At 43.6% G+C, this 7953-nt stretch overlaps 1 pseudogene; it reads left to right on the forward strand.

The window, feature by feature from the left end:
* Positions 1–2809: 2809 nt before the first annotated feature.
* LOC130029110 (mitochondrial carnitine/acylcarnitine carrier protein-like) lies at positions 2810–7650 on the forward strand (annotated as a pseudogene).
* The last annotated feature ends 303 nt before the right edge of the window (positions 7651–7953 follow it).

The raw sequence follows: 7953 nt of genomic DNA on the forward strand, positions 1-7953 counted from the left end.
GACCCAAGGACGAAGTTAATAAAATTGTTACAGAAATCAAATATGAGACCTAGGGAAGGCAAAGGTCATGCAAACATAAACCCTAATACAACCATATCTTGGCACCAGACTCTGTAATATACTGCGAAATAATGTCAGCTTCCAAAAGGCTGCACCATGGGTAATCCTTAGGATAATTTGTATGTCTACGCTAACATCTTAAGTGCATGACTGAATTACTTGTTCATTGTCTCTTTGACTTTGTGGAGAATTTTCCTGGAATATAATGTCTTGGGGTGGGGGGCTAGAGCGATAGCACAGCGGTAGGGCGTTTGCCTTGCACACGGCTGACCTGGATTCGATTCTTCCACCCCTCTCAGACAGCCAGGCAAGCTACCGAGAGTATCATGCCCGCCGGCAAAGCCTGGCAAGCTACCCGTGACATACTCGATATGCCAAACACAGTAACAAGTCTCACAATGGAGACGTTACTGGGCCCGCTGGAGAAAATCGATGAACAACGGGAGGACAGTGACAGTGACAGTTTTTTTTGGGGGGGGTGGGCGGGTACTGTAGAGCAACTCGGTTGAGGAAAGTGTCCTTCAACTGAGGCACATCCCTGGTTTCCTTTATATTTTGTTTTTAGTCAATCCTGATTTTTCCTAATGAATTGCTGATATCTGATGATTAGACATTGAAAGTTCGATAAAATAAGGAGGTGGCAGTCTTAGGGATCAATCCCAGGGCCTTAAAGTCATTTTTTTTTTTTACTATTTTTCACTTTTTTTCCTTTTGTTTGGGGGGTTATTTTTTTTGAGGGGGGTATGTTTGGGACTTATTTCCAGTAGTGCTCAGGACACCATACAGTGCCAGAAATGGAGCCCAGAGCTCCTGCCTGAAAGCATAAACTCTTGCCCTTTGAGCTATTTTATTGTTCCTTCCAATTTTTTTCCTTACATATACACTTTTAAAGTCTAACTTGTTGCCAACTTTTAAATACAGTGTACAATATCTTTAACTATAATCACCACGCTATACATTATACTATCTCACGAGGACTTAATTATTTAACAATTAAAAGTTTGTTTTTGTTTTGGAGTTACACCTAGTGATACTCAAGAGCTATTCCCAGCAATGCTTGGGATACCGTGTGGTATCTCATTACGTGTCTTATTTGTTTGGTTTGGTTTGGTTTGATTTGGTTTGGTTTGGGGGCGATAACAGGAAGTGTTCAGGGTTTACTACTGGATCTGTGCTCAGGGATCATTCCTGGTGGTGCTCCAGGGACCATACAGGGAGCCTGGGATTGAACTGAGATCAGCCGCTTGTAGGGCAAGCACCTTACTCACTGTGCTGTTTCCATGGTTCCTGTTTTAATATTTTTGAGGAGCCTCTGTACTGTTATACTTAGAGATAGCATCAATTTATATTCTCACCAGTAGTGCACAAGGTTTCCCTTTTTTCCCCTCCTTAATAACCATAGTAATTTCTTAGGGCTGGAGCAATAGCACAGCGGGTCGGGCGTTTGCCTTGCAAGCAGCCGACCTGGGTTCGATTCCCAGCATCCTATATGGTCCCCTGAGCACCGCCAGGAGTGACTCCTGAGTTCAGAGCCAGGAGTAACCCCTGAGCATCGCCGGGTGACCCAAAAAGAAAAAAAAAGAAAAAATAACCATAGTAATTTCTTGTCTTTGGAAATTGCCATTCTCACAGGATCTCATTGTGCTTTCCAGAAGATTAGTCATATCCAACACTTTTTCATGATGTTGTCCTTTTATAAAGTTGTTAAGAGTCTTTTATTTGGGGGGGGGGTTAATTGTTTGTTTTATTTTTGGGCCACACGCAGCAGTGCTCGGGGCTTATTCCTGGCTCTGCGCTCAAGCTCAGGAGACCTCTTGGGGATGCTGTGGGAATCAAACACAGGACAGCCACGTGCAAGGCAAGGGCCTTACTCACTGTACCATTGCTCTGGCTACTGTTGGCCATCTTCACACCTTCTTTGGGAAATGTTTATGAAGATCCTTCAATTCTTTATATATTTTGAATATATAAAATATTGATTCCCTTATTAGATAAATAAGATACAGTATCCCTTATGAGATACTGATTTGCGAATATTTTTTCCATTCTATAGGTTGCCTTTGCATTTTTTGTTGATTTATTTCCTGGCAGAAGTTTGATATATTCCCATTTTCTTATCTTGACTTTCTTGCTTTTGCTTTTGGGTATGAAATAAATCACTGCCAAAACCAATGTAAAATAGCTTACCAACTATGTTTTCTACTAAGAGCTTCTGTTTTGGAGGGGATTGTCCTCTCAAGCAGTGCTCAGGTGGCTCAGGGCCACTGCCTGACACTTGACAAACCCGTTCAGAGCTCAGGCCCGATGTGCACATAGCCTCCAGGCTTATGGGCAGCAGTGCTCAAGGCACCACTTGGTGCTGGGGACAAATCTGGGTCCTTGTGCTGGTCAGACGTGCCTCTGGTCCTTGAGTTATTTCTCCAGACCTCTTCTAGGAGTTTTGTTATTTTAAGATCTTATTTTCAAGTCTTTGATATAATTTGAATTGATTTTTTTTTCTTTTTGGGTCACACCTGGTGATGAACAGGGGTTGCTCCTGGCTCTGCACTCAGGAATTAGCCCTGGTGGTGCTCAACCATATGGGATGCTGGGAATCGAACCTGGGTCGGCCGTGTGCAAAGCAAACGCTCTACCCGCTGTGCTATCTCTCCAGCCCCCTGAATTGATTCTTTTGGTTTGTTATGGGGCCACATTCGGTTGTGCTCAGGGCTTACTCCTGGATTCACACCTGGTGAGGCTTAGAGGGACCATGCATGATGCTGGGGATCAAATTGAGTACCACATTAAAGGTAAGCTCCCTACTTGCATTATCACTCTGGCCATAATTTGAGTTGATTTTTTATGTGGGATATGAGATAATGGTTCAGTTTCATCCTTGTGCAGGTAGCTGTTTAGTATTCCTACCACCATTAATCGAAGATACTGTCCTTCACTCTATGTGATAGTTGTTTTCAGTTTTAGCTTTTCTTTTGGGTCACACCTGGCTTACTCCTGGCAGTACTTGGGGAACCATATAGGATCCTGGGGATTGAACCTGGGTCAGCCACATACAGGGCAAGCACACAACCCACTGTACTCTCTCTCTCTCTGGCCCCTATCTCTTTTCTTAAACTGTTACGAACATTTTGACATAGGTAAAGTAAAGTAAAGTAAAGGCCCTCCCGTTGATCATCGATTTGCTCGAGCGGGCCCAGTAACGTCTCCATTGGAGACTTTGTTGTTACTGTGTCTGGCATATCGAATACGTCATGGGGAGCTTGCCAGGCTCTGCCATGCGGGCGAGATACTCTCGGTAGCTTGCTGGGCTCTCCGAGAGGGGCGGAGGAATCGAACTCCGGTTGGCCATTTTGGCTGCGTGCAAGGCAAACGCCCTACCACTGTGCTATTTGACATAGGTAATTTTTGAAAATTGTGTGTGAAGAAGTAAAATGGAGAAGGACCACACCTCGCAATGCTCAGGGACTACTCTGTGCTCTGTGCTCAGGGGCCCTAGTGGTGCTGAGATAAAATTGAGGCCATGCATGCAAGGCAAGCAACTTAAAACCTCTAAAAAGAAAAATTTTTATAGGGATCGTATCTATGGAACTGAAGTTTGGGGCTTCTCTGATGATGTTGGGGAAGGGGTCCCCATGTAAGGGAGGGTAAACAGGTAGTGCCTGAGATTGAATTTAGGGGCTTCCACATGTTAGATATATGCGCTACCACTTTATTTTTTAAATTTTTTAAATTTGAATTTTTTTAAGTTGTTCACACTAATTTATTACATTCAAGATTCCAACACCAATCCCACCACCATTACACCCTCCCACCACCACTATTTTGAATCTTACTACCACCACCAAGCCTATCCCCAAAGCAGGTCCTAAATAATTACAAGTCTCATAATGGAGACATTACTGGGCCTGCTCGAACAAATCGATGAACAACGGGAGGACAGTGCTACAGTGCTACAGTGTTGCTTGTTATGAATAATCTGCTAAAAATGATCCAAAAATTTCCTTAGAGGAAAGTGTGTGAAGATTGTTATATCTCACCCTAGAGCCATTAAACCATTGTATAAGAGATTACTAACATATTGCTACAGGTTGAGCCTTGTAATATTCTTTTACACACAACACACACACACACACACTATATATATATATATATATATATCACGCTCCAGGAAATGTAATAAATTTCCACACGCTCAGGCCAAGCCTCACCCATGAGTGAAGTCCCACGAAACCCAGGTAATGTGGAACTTTGTGACCTCGGACTCTGAACTCAATGGACCTGGGAGCAGAGATCCTCTGCCTGCTTCTCCCAGTCTCAGGAAACCCAGGGGTCACGCCCATAAGCCACACCCTCCTAGCACCAGATAATCTCCTCATCGGCCACCCTCCAGAACTCACAGCTGCTCCTCCCAGATGGGAGTATAAAATGAGGCTCCCATAACCATGCCACCGGACTCCACACCAGGCTATTTTCATTCGGGGTGCCACAGAGGGGCCGCAAAATCAGCTGCAAAAGCCACTCCTTATGCATTTTCCATAATTGCCACACCATATTTGATAGAGAAATATGTATGTATATATATATGTGTGTGTGTGTGTGTATATATATATATATATATATATATGCCTCAGAGACCTGGATCCTACGAAAACAGGATGAGAACGCTATTCGGGTCTCTCAAAGAGGAATCGAAAGAGTTATGCTTGGAATATCACGATTCACTCAAATGAGAGATAGAATCTGGAGTTCTGATCTTCGTCAACGCTCAAGAATCAGGGACGCTGTCTCATTTGCCAAGACATCAAAAATCAGATGGGCTGGACACGTAATGAGGTTTACAGACAACCGCTGGACTAGAGCCATTACTGATTGGATTCCACGGGACATCAAAAGATCACGTGGACGCCCACCTATAAGATGGTCAGACTTCTTCGTCAAGACCCTAAATGATTGGTTTGAGGCTCTGCATGTTCCTACAATGAACAGATACCATTGGGCTACGCTAGCATGCAACCGGGATGAATGGAGACGTTACTGGCACCCGCTCGAGTAAATCGATGAATAACGGGGATTAAGTGATTAAGTGATTAAGTGATATATATATATATATATATATATATATATATATATATGTTTCTCAGAGAGCCTGTCAAGCTATCGAGAGTATTCTGCCCACAAGGCAGTGCCTGGCGCTAGCTGTGGTGTATTTGATATGCCAAAAACAGTAATAATAACAGGTCTCATCCCCCCTGACCCTGAAAGAGCCTCCAATACATTGGGAAAGACAAGTAAGGAGAGGTTGCTAAAATCTCAGGGCTGGGACAAATGGAGATGTTACTGGCACCCATTCGAGTAAATCAAAGAACAACAGGATGACAGTGATACAGTTATATATATATATGTATATATATGTAAGTGATTAAGTGATATATACATATATATACATATACATATATATATATATATATTTGAATCAAGGTCAGTTGCCTTCCACTTGACATCCTACCAAATGTGGTGTACTACTATTTGTACATCAGTGTTATAGAGTATGAGATGTCTCTATGTCAGGAACTCTAAAATTTTAAGTAGGGTGGTATAGCTGGAGTTATATTTTTAACTGGATGGTGACTTTGGGGTCTGAGGCATCTCTGCAGTTTGCTGCTTTCTTCGAGATTGATTTGTGAGTCTCTGGATCACGGCCAGTTAAGGAGCTTATATGGCACCAGAGGCAGTTTGTGGGTGTGGGGAGATCGCACATTCCCAACTCCATGAGAGCCTGGAGATTTCAATCACAAAACCTGCCTACCTGAGTTTTTCAGCAGATTCGTTCTCAGGGATGACGTTCATCCTGAGCCTGTGGGGATTGGCCCTGAGCATGGCAATGCTTGGGTTCTGGAGGTTTTTGGCTTCCGGGGCTCTGTTGGGGCGGGTGGTGGGCTCATCCACCCCTCTACAGGAAGACTTAGCCTGGCATGGGGGTTGGAGGTATCTCTGCAGCTTGCTGCCCTCTTCCAAGAGTTTCTGTTCAGCCACTTTATTTCTCTCCCTTGCCTCGCACAAAACTTTATTGTGTGGGGGTGGGGAGGGCCACCCTGGTGCTGCTGGGACTATTCTTGGCTTGGTGCTTGTGGGTTGCTCCTGGGGACAGAACCTAGGGTACCATGTGATCCTGGAAATACTGGGATCCAAGGACTACCGCATGGAAAGCTTACACTTCACCTTTGAGCTATGTGTACTTTCATTTCCCTTAGAACTCAAGAAGACATGTTTACTTTTATAAGATACAACTTTTTTGGAGGGGCTTGAGATATGGCTCGGTGGCAGGGCACTTGCCTTGGAAGACATAGGATAGATTCTCAGCACTGTGGAAAACAAAACCGGGACTGTAGCCATTGTACAGCAAGTAGGGCACTTACTTGATCCCGAGAACTCATGGTCCCCTACACCTACTAGGAGTGATCCCTGAGTTTAGAGCCAGGAGTATCTCTGAGCAATGCCGGCTGTGGCCCAAAAACAAAACAAAAAATATGCCAATCAACCAACAAGCAAATAAAACAAACAAACAAAAAAACACCCATCAAAAAACCAACCATGCCAAGAAACAAAGACTTTTATCTAGTGTAATTTTACATTTAATACTTCATACTTAAAAGATCCAATGATTAAAAAAAAATCCAATGATTTAATGTCCTCCCCAGTACTTATTTGTTATAAGTACTTAATACTTGTGCTTAAGTACTTATGTATTATAATTACTTATAAATGCTTCCTCGTAATTATTTTTATGTTCCAGGGATGAAACCCAGAGCATGGCAAATGTTCTACCATGGAGTAACATCCCCGCCCTAACTTTGACACTTTTGAGAGTATAGGCAGATATTTTCTAGAACTTTCCTCATTTTGAGAGCTTGTTTGGAGGCTCTAGCAGGTGACTGCAGCTGCTCCTACATCCTCAGTTGAAGAACAGTCTGTCTCTATTAAGGGAAGAAACTGCAACAAAAATCTCCAGAATATGTGCTTAGCTGCACCAACTGTTTGCAACTGGAATGTTATCTGGAGTTTTCACCACGAGAATCATGACCCCTTGAAAATGGATCAAGTGCTTATTGTAGGTCCAGGCTTTTTCAGAGGAAACCAGCACTTGTATCTTAGACTGTGCCAAAAAGTTGTACCAGAAATCAGGAATTTGAGGCATCTACAAGGGGACTGTGCTTACTCTTATGTGAGATGTCCCAGTCAAAGGAAGTATTTCATGACATATGAGTGCCTGAAAAATATCAACTCCAGAGGAAAAGACTGTCAGTGAACTTAGTGTGCCTCAAATCTTGGTGGCTGTGGACACTGCAGGAATCTTCAATTGGGCAATGACAATTATCCCAGAAGTGCTCAAGACCTGCTTCCAGACTGCTCTTCCTGGGCAACATCCTGATGGTTTCAGTGATGTGCTCAGGGAGCTGATCTGAGATGTCATCTCATTCATGTTCCAAGGGGTTCAATGCAGTGATGAGCCAACACTTTCCAGCCAAGGCCGCTTTCTTCCTTGGCTTTGAAGTTGCTGTGAACTTCCTTGACTGGGCTGCCCGCAACTTGTGAGGCTGAGGCCTGGGCAAAGTTCCAGCTGTTGGAATCTGTGACCAAGGAAGATCAGTGGGCAGGACTAAAATGTTCTGGAGGGTGATAGGGGATTATAGTGGGGTCAGTGTCTAAGTGTTGACATGGTGCAATCATTGCCTTAATGACATGCTCTACCTTGCATAACTCGGTCTTCTATTCTGAAACTTGAATTCATTCTTGTCGATTTGAGGATTTGGAGATGGAGTTAGTAGATTCTAGACCAGGTGCCACCTGTGGCCTGAGTGCTGCCAGTTGATTGCTGACTCGACTACATCCAACATG

The sequence above is a fragment of the Sorex fumeus genome, unplaced genomic scaffold (assembly GCF_029834395.1).
Source record: "Sorex fumeus unplaced genomic scaffold, SorFum_2.1 ptg000042l, whole genome shotgun sequence".
Taxonomy (NCBI): Eukaryota; Metazoa; Chordata; class Mammalia; order Eulipotyphla; family Soricidae; genus Sorex; species Sorex fumeus.